The following is a 14,439-nucleotide window of genomic DNA, read 5'->3' on the forward strand; positions in this document are numbered from 1 at the left end:
TTGTTGACTGGATAGCACATGAATTTTTAAAGACAAAAGGAGCTAAAGCAACAGAAATGGAGTGAATGAAGTTCTCTGGAATTAGCTTCTAAAAACAAGCATATGACTTAGAGACCTCTACATACTCCCTTCAGCCCATGGCATAAAGGCCAAACTCTAGTTTGAGGCCCATTCTGACTTGGTTTTAGTTCATTCTCTAATTTAATTTTTACCCTGTCCCTACTACACACCATAAGCTCTAAGTCAGTACTTCTCAAGTGTGGTTTGAAGACCACCTGTGTCACTATTAAAAATGCAGATCCTTGGGTACTAATTAGACCTATGAAATCAGAATCTTTGGGGCAGGGCCCAGGAATTTGTATTTTTAACAAGCACCCCGGAGATTCTCACACTAAAATTGGAGAGTCATTCTTAGCTGTCTTGGTCTCCTCAACACATTTGTAAGACTTTTCAAATAACGAAGCATATCAGAGGTTGTGCTAGAAAATATCTCCACAATCATCTAAAGAAGGAAGAGTTCCTCCCAAAGGGGAGGATCTGCATTGGTGGTTCAGTGGTAGAATTCTCGCCTGCCAAAGGGGAGGATCTATTCTTTATCTAGAAGAAACTGTAAAAGTGTGGGAGGAAAGATGAATATAATTTCATTGGCTTAGGGTGGAAGGAGAGTGAAGCCTTAAAAACTCTCGCATGTGGAATAACCCAAAGCCTTTCATGGTCTGTGTTCTTTCCTCATTTCTCAGCGTATATTTGTACCCCAAATACACGTGAACTCTGGCAGTCTGGAATGCCATCTGCCTCCTACCTGTGGACTAAGAGCATGTTGTATACTGCAGAGCCCCATTCTTCCCAGTTAAGACCCAATGCAGTGTCGCCTCCTGCCCTGATTTGAAGTCATAGTGAATCACTTCACTCCTTGCACTTGTCACTTTCTCATGTATTCTGGATAAAACTCAACTGTCCCTAACCTGTAAGTACACACGCAGTCATGTTAGTGATAATACCTGACTTTATTATCTTGGTAACTTTTGCCCTGGGAGCTCCAGGGCTGTCTTCCTGTGTCCAAGAATGAGTCCACACACCCTGGTGCTGCGGCTGTCCAGCCACCAATTTCTCTCCATCGCCTCTTCTCTCTCCACTTGAACTCAAAGCCGACAGCAAAATCCCTTCACACAGACCATCCGAACTCCAATCAGGTTGGCTGGCACAGTCTCAGTTTTCTCTCTAGATTGATAAGCTTGGGCTTTGCCACGTGTGTATCTTTTCGAAGAGACAGTGCTTTGCACTCCAGAGGTGCTAAATGGCTTGGGAACATAATTTTAAAACTGACAATTGGAATAAGCATCGGAGGAGGAAAGCCCGACCAGGGCTGGAGCTGAGCCGGCTGACACCACTAAGCGCTGAACCTGGCTCCAAGTTTCCTGGCAGCCACAGCCTAAAGGGGAACACCTGTTAGCCGGACGCCCTTATTTTCTTTGTCAGAAAGAAGAAGTAGGGCTGCCAGATGCTTTCCACAAAATCCTGGATGCACTCGATACATCCTACCATCAAGCTCAAATACCACCTTGCGAACCTGGGCGCCCAGCCACCCTTAAGGGATGGCAGGGGAGGGGTCTGGGAAGGGACCTCCTGTTGTCCCCCAGACTCTGGGCTATGGGCAGTTTCGTTCAATTCCGAGCGTCCTGGCAACACTTGGGGCCAGGAGGCTGTCAGCCTTTTCCTTTCTGCCCACACTTGGGAAGGAGGAGGAGGTGGTCCTCGGTGGCCTTTCCGTTCAGGCGGCCGGTGTGCTCGAAAAGGGGAGCCGTGCGCGGACCCCGCCGTCGCCGCCCCCCGGAGGTCTGCTCCGGGCCGGCGCGGTCCCCGCTCACGACCTCTTCCGTGGGCCTCGGGCGAGGACAGCCCCTGCAGCCGCTACGGCCACCGGGATCCAGGCCGGCCCCAACCCGCCGTCTGAGGCCTCGAGTGAGGGCGGGGTCTCCGGTGGGGGCGGGGCTTAGGGCCGCGGGGCGGGCGGGGCCTCGCGGGGCGGCTCAAGGGGCGGGGCCTCCGGCAGGCGGGGTTTCGGCGCGGGGAGGTGGTGGCAGCCGCCGCGGCGGCGGAGGGGAGGGGGGAGGAGGGAGGGGAAGAGAGGGGAGGGAGGGAAGGGGGCGGCCGGCCGCGGGGAGGGAGTGAGTCACCTGACCGCTGCCCGCGCCGCCCGCCGGGCTCGCTCGCTGCCGTCAGTCGGGCCGCGCGGCGCCTCGGCTCTGGTGAGTGGCTCGGCGTTCCTCGCGTCCTTCCCGGGAGGGTCCGCGCGGCGGCACGCGGTCCGGGCTGCCCGCCTGTGAGGGGCCGCCCGCGGGCAGATCCGGGGAGGCGGGGAGGCGGGCGGCGGCCCTCTGGGCGGGGGGCGGCGGCGGCCCCTCTTCCTGGAAGTGGCCTCGGCCGCCGGAAGGGGCGACCTGCCCGCGCCCAGTGCTGCTAGCGCGCGGGCAGCGCTGTTGTTTACCGGCCCGCGCTGCACTTTCCCCCCGGGCCGGCGCGGTGGGCGCGGTGGGGCGGGGGGCGGGGAAGCGCCCGGGGCCGCCGGGCGGCCCTCCTAGCCGCGGCCCGCCCGGACTGTGACACATCAGCACCGCCCGCGCGGCCGGCCCGGGCTCCGTATTGTCCTCCCGCCCCCTCCCACCACTCTCAGCAGCCGCCGCGTCCCGCGAGCTGCTTGCCTCCGGTCTGCCTGGCCTGGGTGTCTGCGGCGCGTGGAGTCACGTTAAGAATGGCCGAGGTTGTGGCTGGAGCAGAAATGCCACCTTGCGGGGCTGGGTTGAGCCAAGATTGGTTTGGAGGACCGGACATCCCAGAGCTCCCTTTGTTGGAGTTTTGCCCACACGTTGTAATTAAGACTCCCACAGTGTGGTGAGGGTGGGTGCTGATTACCGAGACACCAGCTTTGTGCTTGTCTAATGGAATACGAGTGCCATTGCTTTCTCATTCTTGCGCGGCGGTTTTATGTCACTGAGTAGCATTGTGCGGAATGCCTTTGTGCAGTGAGCCTTCTGCGTTAAACTTGGGCTGATTAAGGTATAGTGTAGTAGTAATTGTGGAAGACGTGTGTGGGAAAAACAAGCTAGTGTGCGATGCTTGAAGGAACAAAGGCTGTTTTGTAGGGATGCTTATCTATTTGGAGAACTGTATCAGTGTTGGGACTGTTACCCATGGTGGATGCCACTGCTGGGGCTTTGTTCATATACTTTAACGCTCTTTATATCCGGAGGCTTTGCATTTAGAGCAGTCCAGAAAGATCGGGCGGGGGGGGCAGCGGACGTGTTGGTGACAGAGCACTTGAGCTCTTCACATGGTCAAGCAGAGAAATGGGAAGAGGTAGGCTGGCTTCTTCCTGGTCTTGAGTAGTGGTGCAAGGGCTGGGCTGGGTTGGGCTTGAAGGCACTTGCCACTTCTGTCTTTGGCTAAAGAAGCTGGGGAGAAAAGGACTCTTGGTGAGTCAGCTTGGAGTGGGATGGCTTTGGTTTAGTGATTGCATCGCATGGTGTGTTATTGTTGTTTAACATGGCTGGGTCTAGTGGTTTACCATTGTTCAATATGTTGGTTGGATAACAAGGTAGGGTGACTCCTTAAAAAAGTTGGTTTGCTGAGTCATTCACCCAGCCTGAGAGGTAATTAAGAACAGCTGGTGCAGATATGCTTATCACATGCCTCCACCATAAAAGGCCAAGGAGCGCTCAAGAGGGGTTGCTTCAGAGGGCTGAAGGGTTGTCTGTTTTGATACAGGTAATGAGTGGATGAAGTGCAAGAGCAGTCTTAGGAAGTGGCCAAGTGGTGCTGAGGTTGTGTTTAAACACAGAGTGGCCTCATGACCCACTGCCTGAGAATAAATTTGTGCTGGAGAGAGCTAAAACTGAGGAAGAAATTTACAGCTAGGAGTAATGTAATAACAGCGTTGTCATAAAAATATTTACTACCTTTACCGTACTTAGTTTTTTGTTTCCCTCTTGTGGTTTTGTTGTTATGTGGTTTACACATTTCAAAAAGTGAACTTAATTTGTTCTTCATAAAAACTTCTTTGTGAGAACACGGGAGACTTCCTCTTGGTTTTCATGGCCCTTGGCTTTTCATGCATACAGTAGTAGTTTCTGATGGCAGAGGCAAGGGTAAGGAGAATTGGCAGGTCACATTGGGTCAAGTCTAGAAAGAGCTGTCTAATGAAAGGTAAACCATATATATATATATACACACACATACCTTTCATTCTCTTAATTATGGTGCTAGAGTGTATTTACATCTTAGATCACTACTTCTTTAAAAATGACCCAAGCTCACCAGCCAGCCCCCATTGTTAACAAAGTTAGGAATGGAGAATGTGGAAGTGGTGGGGGGGTGGGGACTGGCCCTTACCTGTGGTCAAAGAATGACTAATTCTTATTGATGGTAATTCACTTAAAACAATTTATAAATGGAAAAGTGGTTAATTTTGTTCCTCTAAGTTTGGGACTATAGGAGATTAGAAATCATGAATTTTTTATAGGTATTAGGGTCTCTGAGGTGGGGTGCCAGATGATTCATTTGGAAGAAAATATTAAAACTTTGGTTTTTAAAATTTTAATTTTATGTAAAATAAGAAAGCTTCAAGATACAGATGAATAGTAGTACATACATGTTATATAATGTGGGTACCTGCTCCTCTTTTCCTGTTGGGGAACATAAAGAATTTGTAAACCACAGCCAGTAACATTTTTTCAGCAATTGGAGTATTTTTTTAAACTTTCGATTTCCTCTTAAGAGCTAGCATTCTTTCAGAATGTTCTTAATATTCATTTAATTTTTATTGCATATGTAGTTCTATTCTTTTTATGCTGTACTTTAAAGATTCGAAGCTTGAATGTAAATTTATTACATTGTTGATATCAGGAATGGAAATTAAAAAATACAGAGCTGCTCTTTACATATGATACCATATATTTTGAATTTGGAGACAAGCCAGGTGGTTGGTTTGTTCAGTGTGTATGATCTGAAGTGTAGTAATATGGAAAAGGGTGCACTGGGAACACCTGAAGATAATTTACACATTGGAGTATGATTATGACTTGTATATAACAAATTCTTTTAAAAGTTACTTTGTTCTCTTACTCCTTGAAGTCATTTTTTGGGGGGGGCAAGTTTACATCTGCTTTAGTAAGGATTAATAAAGACTACATATTCAGCAAATCACTTGGGAAGTGGTTTTTCCCCCCTTAGGAGAATGTGTGTATGTAGAAAATAAACTTCTAAGTATGCTAAGATTCAGTTAAACTCATAGGCCATATGCCTTCTACACTCCTGTATTGTGAGAAATGATGTTTAGAATAATGATTGCAAAGTTCTGTAAAATGACTAGTTGTCAGAAATTCTCTTCACAGTGTAGATGTCTCCAAGACTTGTTTTAGGAATCAGCTTCTTCCAATTTTCTGACTAATGTTCTGTTAATGGGAACATTGCTTTAACCTGAAAACTTGCATTTCATGAGGGTTCTGTTAAATGGAGGGTGTATTTTATGTGGTGGAATACATGACTTAGGAAATTTTCGATTTAAAAAAATACACCCAATAACCTACCAAAGCCCAAGGTATGGGTAAATTGAGCACTCTTTACCAGAATCCAGGCCCCTTGAAGAGAGTAAGCATTTCAGAACTGCAGATAAAATATAGACTTACACCACCATGAAACCTGGACTTCTGGCTTTCTCCGTGGATAGCATTAACAGAACTGAAGTTGTAGGTTTGGTCAATGTGCAGCTTACAGAGAAGCAGTCAGCCAAGTGGTTCAGAGTGGGAGATCTGGAGCCAGACTGCCTCTGGTCAAGTTGTGGCTCTATTACTTACCCACTTTAAAGCCTTGGGCAAGTTGCTTCACCTAGGTGTGCCTCCTTTTAATCTGCAAAATGGGGATGATGATGATAGAATGTATATCCTAGAGACTATTTGGACATTAAATGCATTAATATGTGTTAAGTGTTGGCTCCATCTTAAACATTAATGCATGTTAGGTGTTACTCTCTGTTCACAGTCAGGGAAGTGCTCAGTTACACAGCCACGTTTTGCAGCTTCTTTGAACTGAATTGCAACCATTGATCACAAAGAAGACTGAAGAGAGCATGTGGATGTGCAACACGTTGCTGCTACTGGAAAAACAACTCCAGTGAACATTCTGATGTTAGTAAGAGCAATTCAAACACCCAACTTCTGAGGGCAGGGAACACAGAATATGGCTTTTTACTAAAAGGATCTAACCATCTCAGCAAAGGCCTGGAGGTGCTCATCACCAGTTAATTGAAATTGGCTTTTGAGGAAATAAAAACACTTTCCATTCTGCATCTAGTCTATTCTGTATGTGATAGTTGAGGACTCTGGTCTGGCAGGTTTAGTAACCTGTTCACTCTGTCCTTGCTTATTAATATCAGGGCAGGCTCATTTCTTAGTTCTCACTCCCAAGCAGTGTTTGGGGAACATTTGGAAGGTAAATATACCTGCCAGTTACTTTTAAGTATTATATTTTCTTTAAATGACATGCCTACGCCAAGATAGAAAAATTAACCATAGTAAACAATGGGTATGTTTATCATATGGCTTCTTGTACCTCTAGGTCATTCAGAAAGGTTGTGTCAAACATTCTGACCATCCTTTAGGCTGGAGTGTGAGTTTCTTTTAATTTGTTTATGTATTTATGTATGTATATAATCTCAACACCCAACGTGGGGCTCGAACTCACAACGTGAAATCAAGAGTCACGTGCTCTTCCGACTGAGCCAGCCAGGCTCTCCAGAGTGTGAGTTTCTTGATGATGAAGATACATATCTTCTGTTTTATCTCCCATGGAACACTGAATGTGCCTTGGCTGTGTTTGTTCTGCAAACTTTTGGTTGCTGCACTAGTGGGTATGGTATGGATTCATTTTAGTTTTCAAACTTGGGAATTTTTGAAAGAGTGAAGGAGAGAACATTATTTGCTGTACCTCTTAAGTTACATTAAATGTGTAAGTTGAAACTTTTTGATCATTTAAAATTCTGCTTTCTGTTTTCATTATTGGTATGAGTATTGAGGAAGCAGCTGGATTTAAGTCATTCTTTCAGTTCATCTCCTGAGATAGAAAATTTGTCTTGTGACTTCTTTTTCACCTTGTAATTGACTTAGAATTGAATTGAGCAATATGTAATTTGGATTGTCCAGATGTTAGACCTCCTATGTATCTAATACTTTTCCTTCATATCCTCACTCCTCTAGAACAGATCCTTTGTTGTATTTAGGATCAGGGACAGTTTAGAGAATATTAATAGGGTAATAAAAATTGCCCCAAAGCCAACATAAGGAAGAAATAGGAGTTGCCAGGATCTTCGTTGTTAATGACTGTTGTAGGAGCACAGTGGGCATGCTGTGAAGTTGGCAGGCTGCTGGTTCCTTTCTCAGTACTGGCACAATTTAGAAAATGTTACCTTAATGCAGTTGAACCTGTATGTAAATCATGTTCTTTTAAAAGTAAATAATTTTCTTAATGCCTTAGGAAACTCATTCAAAAGAATATTTTTGTAATAAAGTTATTATTCCCAGCTTCTATCTGATGAAGTTATTTCCACTTTTTTTGTTATTTCTTAGATTGGGTCAGAGTCATAGTGGACAGTTATACTCCGTTTCCCCATCCCCCATTAACGTGGAATTACACTAATAAGTCTTTTATATAATGGACTCATTTTTCAATTTCTTTGTAGCCTGGACATCAACAATATCCTACCTGCATGGTAATAGACTAAATAGTGTGGTGAGGGAAATGTTTTGCCCCTCTCTATTGCCTTTTTTCCCCATTGATCTTTTTACTGACTTGTCTGCTTTCAGGATTCTATGGGGGAAGTGTTTTTGGCCTAAGAGGTGAACTCTTAGGGTCCTGTTGAAGAAATGGGGATATGCACCCACTCAACTTCCTATTTACTGGTATCTTCATATGCCTAATGCCTTATTCCTCCTTTAAAGTGTGCCAGCATCTTTTGGAAGTCAGCTAAATCAATGAAGGAAATTATCCATTAGAGAGTTTGTTATAAAATATGTCTATAAAAGATTTATTAGTCTTTGAATAAATTTATGAGGTTATAATTATTAGGTTGTCATTTTGGAGTAAGTAGTTTTCAGTAAGATCAGTAATTTTATTAGTGTGTATTTTGCACTTAAATATTATTTTTCAAAAATGTAAAGTGGTTATCAAGTCTTGGCCCAAGACGCTTTTCATTTTCAAAGAACCTAACGTTTCCTTATTTACTCTATTTTTCTGAGGAGTATTCCCAGCATGGCTCAGGGTTTTCCTACAGATAGGATTTATCACTTAATTAGAAGGAGAAGAAAAATATCCATTGACTTCTTAAATCATTTTTCCACATTAGTAAAAGACTTTTGAAGTAGAAAAGCATTTTGCCCAGCCGCATAGGGTTACATGCTTTCATTCCCAGCCTTTATCCAGAGAAATCAAAGGCAATGATAGATAGGGATGAGTCTCTAGCTACTATAACTTGGCCTATTTAATGGTCTCTTTGTGGTAAGGGACTGTCACAAGTCCTGTTCAAACTCTAGATAGATTTCTTTGGGTTTTTAAAAAATGTGTTTGGCCTCTCCTGGCATGTCTGTTGTCATTGGCCTGGTTTGTTGTCTCTTCCCCACCCCAGGAGAGTTGGGACACCTTTTCCTCCCTGGAGCAGGTTGGTGGCCGTGCACACCGTGGCAGAAGAACTCAGAGACGAGCATTCCCGGCCTTTGCTTCTCAGGCCCTTGCCCTGTCCCTCCACTGAGTTAACTTTGAGCAGCTGTCTTATCTCCGGAGAGTAAAGAATAATTGTGTTTTTAAGTTTCAAGGCGCTTTGGTCTCTTATTTTCCTGTGCATTCTGCTCCTCTCCTCAAACTTAAACACGAACACATAATCAGCTTTCGGTGTGTATAGATAGTAGGGTTGGTAAATTCATTTCAACATTTGTGGTATGCCTTTGTGTTAGGTATTGGGTTTACATTTGATTTATGAAACAAATATTTATGCCTTTATATGCCAGGAACTTCTGTAGATATTGGCAGTATAGAACTTTCTACAAGTTACTGTCTAATAGACAAACCATTGCTATAGCGTGTGTTACTTGCTGTAATAGCAACATGTAAAATGTGCCTGGGAACCTAGAATGTAAGAAACCGAAGTTTTAGGAAATCAGGAAGGCCTTAGGAATGTCAGTGATGAATGCATAGTTGAGCAGAGGAAACAGCTTGTTTTGACATCTCTTCTGAGAAGCTTAGCATTGAAGAAGAGTAGAGAAGAGAGATTTTAGTAGGGGGAAGTTGGGTCAGGAAGGGTGTGTGTTTGTGTATATATGTATTTAAAAAAAATGTCAGAGGGAAAAGGTTGAAGATGCAGGATGTGTCTTTTGTTCTTGGCTAGTTCCTATTATGGTTGCAAGATGGCCGCTACAAGTTCAAGTGTCATAAGTCGGTGACTAAGTTCCTTGGAAGAGGACCTTTTTTTTTCCCCCCCCGGGATGTCTCTTAAGTAAAACCTTTCCCAAAAGCCTCATAATACATGCCATCCTGACCCTCTCCTCTCTGTTCATGGGCTTACCATACCTAAATGAGTCAAGATCAAGGAAAATGAGACCATTGTGATTAGCTTAAATGGGTCATTATTCATCTTAGTTGGGACTGGGATCTGCTTCCCCAGAAACACAGGGTCTCAGGTAGAAAGTAGATTTGTGAACGCAGTCAGGGTTTGGTTAGAAAATGAGGTGATGAATGGTGTTGGGTGATCAGTATCATCCTTGCCTACTGCTTAAGCCATCTCTACACACAGACACATACTTCTGAGTAGAAAAAAAATGTGGTTGTTTTTGGATTTGGAATTTTAGGTGACTTCCCCCCCCTTATCTTATTATATTTCCTACCATGATCAAGTCTTAACCTTTACAGTCAGATTAAATAAATATTTTATTTAAAAATATTTAAAAATTTTAAAATGCCCATTTTACCAAAAAAAACCTATGAAGGAATATATTTCTTTCAGTACTCTAACAGTTCTAAAGTTCTCTGTCATTTCTTAATATTTTCAGGGAAAGAGAATATATAATTATATTTTGTAGCTTCTGATTGTATCTATACCAAGAGAATCCCTCTCTCTCTTAATCTGCAGGGCATGTCCACCTTTGATATCTGTGGCTCTCCTGAGTGGTGAGGCTAGCTTGGCTTGAATAGAATGGTTGATTCGATAGAATGCCTGCTTGGATGGGCAGGATTCTTTGGAAACCAAACTCTTGAATTACAGGAGCATCTCGCTCTCTCTACACACACATTCCCCTAGTAGGAAGGAAAGTGGTCCCGTGGTCAGTTTATTTGTTATTCTTTTCGGACTTCAAGAATAAGGCCACTTAAAGTTTAAATAGCGTTCTTCATGCTATGTGAAAGGCAAATAAGTAAGTACATAAACAGTGTTGTAAATTCACAAAGTAAAAATTAATTGCTAATAGTTTTTCCTATTTAATAATAACTAAGAGGCTGTGATATAGATGGTTAGGGTAGGGTTTTGAAATGGTATTAATTTTTTGGATAGAATTTAGAAAGACTATACTGCCAAAATAATTGCCTCAGGTAAAAAGCAATAGTTTTTACCTACTCAGTGTTCCTTAAATAATATTTGTACTGAGAAGTATTTCAGCTTTTTTTTTTTTATAGGCCTCATATTTACTTATTTGACAAAGTCTTGTAATTATTATATTTGGGAAAGTGGCTATGAGTGCTTAGGTGGAAAGTGTACAGCTTGGATGTCCCCATTTAGAAATGGTAATTTTGACTTCCAAGTTAACTTAATAAAATAACAAGAAAGGGATTTAAACATTTTAGTTTGCCTATGTATATTGAGATACTGTAGCACTGTGGTGGCTGTCAGGGATTAGTGTATCAGGTTGTTTTTAAATAAAGCATTACAGTTTCATACCCTACTTTAAAAAATTTCAGATTTGTGATTCATGCAGTATTTAATTGCTCCCCTATAATTGCTGCCTTATTTAATTAAAATTATTACTTAACTTTTTTAATCCTTTTTTTTTTTTTTTTAACTCAAATTTATTATGAGTTGGAGCAAGATGATGTTTAAGGTTGGGAATTTGAAGGCACTTTTTTGTTGTTGTTGTCTGTCTCCCCCCCCCCCCCCCCCCCCGTTACTTTGCATATTATATGTGTTAACTCTTAGACCTACAGAGTCATTTTGACCTTGATCTAGTTTTAGGACTTTCGCTTCCTCTAGGGAATCAGAAATAAATAATTTGGATCATGGTTATACTTTTTATAGTTTGAAAACAAAATGACATATGAAGAATTTATAGTATTGCATTTGAATGTAGGACATGAACACTCAATACTCTGTATTGAAAATAAGTTTTAGTGAAATACCTCGTAGCATTCTGTCCTTGAATTTTCCATAGATAGTCGAGTATAACTACAGACTTTGACTTTAGTTCAGCATGGTTTAATGTTAGACTCCTTTTAATGATATATGAGACTGTTTATGTAATCCAAGAAGTGTTAATCAGAAATTAATTAACCAATATTGAATAATAGAAGGAAATTTGCTATTCCTGAATGCCCTTTTAGTCTAACACTGTTCTCATCACACACAGGGTACTTGAGGCATTCCCCTCTATTCCTTATTCTTCCATCTCTTTTCACCTTCACCCCCACCCCGCCCCTCACCCCCGCCAAGAAAACCACACACACAGGTGCCACTGAGGTCGGTCATGCATGTGAGCTGAAGTGTACTATTCGGATTGGGGGCAGAAGACCTCTCCAGCCTTTAAGTTACTGACCCCCCTCAGGGTTTCAGTTTCTGCATCTGTAACAGAAGTCGGGGAGCGGGTCATATGGGATGAATGTGTTCTTTTAATTAGAAATGCTTTAGTTCTGTGCAACTAGCAATTACCTTGAGCAAACTTTCCAGTTTTAATGTTTTCTTTTTACCTTGTTGAGATCTTAGGTTTACTAAATTTTTATTCTTCCAAGATTTAGGAGTCTCTGCATTTTGTAACTTAATTCTTTGGTGTGTAGAACCTTTTAAAATACAGTTTTCTATTGGTCATTTGCATAATGATGGCAATAATAATGATAAAATATTAATGATCTTGTGCCAAACACTGTGCTATTAAATGCACCAAACCATTCGCTCCTTAGAGTAAGTGTTGCTGTTTTTCTTGTGGGAAACCTGAAGCATGAAGTCAGGTAGCTTACAGATCACACACCTGGTAATACTGGCAAAGCTCTAATTGTATCCTAGTACTGCTGTTCTTTCCAATATAATTCTGCTGGTAGTGTTAAAATAACCTAAACTGGCTTTTCTTTTGCATTTCATAATTCTGTGTGTTTGTTTAGCTCTTTATCCCCTTTAAAGTCCTTTGTGAGACAAAATAGGTTTAGGTTAGGAGCCTACCTACTTAAGTCTAATGGGTGCACATTTGCCCTTGTTTAAATAGCTAGACCTGACTTGATGGATCCTTCACCCTTATTTTCCAGTAACAGAGTTCTCTTTTTCCACATTAAATCATCCTTTATTTTAGAGTCCTGTACAGTTTTCTTTATTCTTTCGTGATTACTGTGAAGATATCAGTGGAGGCTACTGTGTTATAGAGTTGCCCATGAACTTCACACGAAGTGACAAACCAGTGCCACTGATGACTGGAGAAAATATCCATTATAAAAGAGGAAAAAGTATTTGGCATTCTTTGGAATTGACTCTTTGGGAGCCTTCAAGATAATTGAAATATCAACTGCATTTTTAATGAAAACACGTTGTTTCATTTATAGTTGTTGTCTATTTTAACATTTTTCTTTTTTAAATTTAAATTCAATTAGCCAACGTATAGTACATTAGGTTTTGATATAATGTTCAATGATTTATTAGTTGCGTATAACACCTAGTGCTCATCACATCACATGCCCTCCTTATTGCCCATCACTCAGTTACCCCATTCTCCCCCCCCCCCATCTCCCTTTCAGCAATGCTGTTTGTTTCCTGGAGTCAAAAGTCTTATATGGTTTGTCTCCCTCCCTTATTTCTTCCCCTTCAGTTTTCCCTCTCTTCCTCTATTGTCCTCTGCACTATTCCTTATGTTCCACATATGAGTGAAACCATATGATAACTGTCTTTCTCTGATTGTCTTAATTCACTTAGCATAGTACCCTCCAGTTCTAGCTATGTCAGTGTAAATGGTAGATATTCATCTTTTCTGATGACTGAGTAACACTCCATTATATATATGAACCACATCTTCTTTATCCATTCATTTTCTGATTATAAAGTAATATGTATTTATAGTTAAGAATTTGAATGCAGGAACAAATTACCTGGATGTAACCACTGTTAATATTTTGACATACATTCTAACTAGAGGTGGGGGAACCAAGGTTTCTTTTGGACGTGTTAAATGTGAGTATGAAGTTCAAGAGAGTTGTTGATATTAGACCAAATATAATTAAGAGAGAGTACAGTAGGTCCATGAGTGATCCTATCCTTGCTTTGGGTCTGAATGAGTTCATCTAGGAAATGTGTGCAGAGAAGAGGAGAGATCTGAGGACTAAGCCCTGGGCTCTCCAGCATTTAGAGATTTAGAAGAGGAGGATAATTCATCAAAGAAAATTGACAAATGGCTGCCAATAAGGTAGGAAATCAGGATTATGGTATCCTGGAAGCCAAGTGAAGAAAGGATTTCAGGGAGAGAATGATCAACCTGTTGAATGTTGCTGAGATGCTATATAAGAAGACTGAAAATTTGCCATTTAGCAGTGGTTTCCATAGAATGGAGGGGGAAAGGCCTGGTTTTAGTGGGCCCAAGTGAAATTGGGAAGAGAGGGAAGTGAAAATAGTGTGGATGTAAATGGCTCTTTAGGGGAGTTCTATGAAGGGGAGCAGAGAATTTTATTGTAGATGGAAGGGTATTGGGAGAAGAGCCATTAGAGTATGTTTTGTGTGATAATGCAAATGCTGTGTATTCATTTTTTTTTTTTCTTGGTGAGACTGCAGAAATTTGTCAATTTTACTGGTCTTCTCAAAGCATCGGCTCATGGTTTCACTTATCAATTCTACCAAAAGCAAATGCAAAATTTTATTATGTGAGTAGTTTTCCTGGTGGAAATAAAATAAATTTCATCAGATTTTGTAAGGTTCTAGTGGTTTGGCAGTTCAACAGTTCGTTTCTTTAAAAGATACCCTCAATTTTTTTAAAGAATCTATTATCAATTGGTATCGCTGTCAGTATAAAATACTAAACCGTATGTATAACATTGATCCCAAATAAGAAATCTTACTATATTTCTTTACCCTCCCTTCTCCTAGTTTTGTCAAAATAATGTAAAATGTTAGTTAAAGGTTGATTTTCCTCTTTATCAAATTTCTTTTCTGTTTGGAAAATCTTC

The 14,439-nt window shown here is 41.7% G+C and overlaps 1 protein-coding gene across 3 annotated transcripts in view; it reads left to right on the forward strand.

Moving 5' to 3' along the window:
* Positions 1-2,142: 2,142 nt before the first annotated feature.
* BACH1 (BTB domain and CNC homolog 1) overlaps positions 2,143-14,439 on the forward strand; it is a 43,418-nt gene continuing 31,121 nt past the window's right edge. The window contains exons 1-2 of one of the 3 annotated variants that reach the window (XM_032393301.1): positions 3,368-4,203; positions 6,037-6,182. The gene's annotated coding sequence lies outside the window, so the exon portion shown is untranslated. Of the gene's footprint in view, positions 2,250-3,367; positions 4,204-4,456; positions 6,183-14,439 lie in introns of those variants that run through there. The other 2 variants (XM_032393299.1, XM_032393300.1) reach the window with 2 other exon arrangements.

This window comes from Phoca vitulina, unplaced genomic scaffold (assembly GCF_004348235.1).
Source record: "Phoca vitulina isolate PV1807 unplaced genomic scaffold, GSC_HSeal_1.0 scaffold72, whole genome shotgun sequence".
Classification (NCBI taxonomy): domain Eukaryota; kingdom Metazoa; phylum Chordata; class Mammalia; order Carnivora; family Phocidae; genus Phoca; species Phoca vitulina.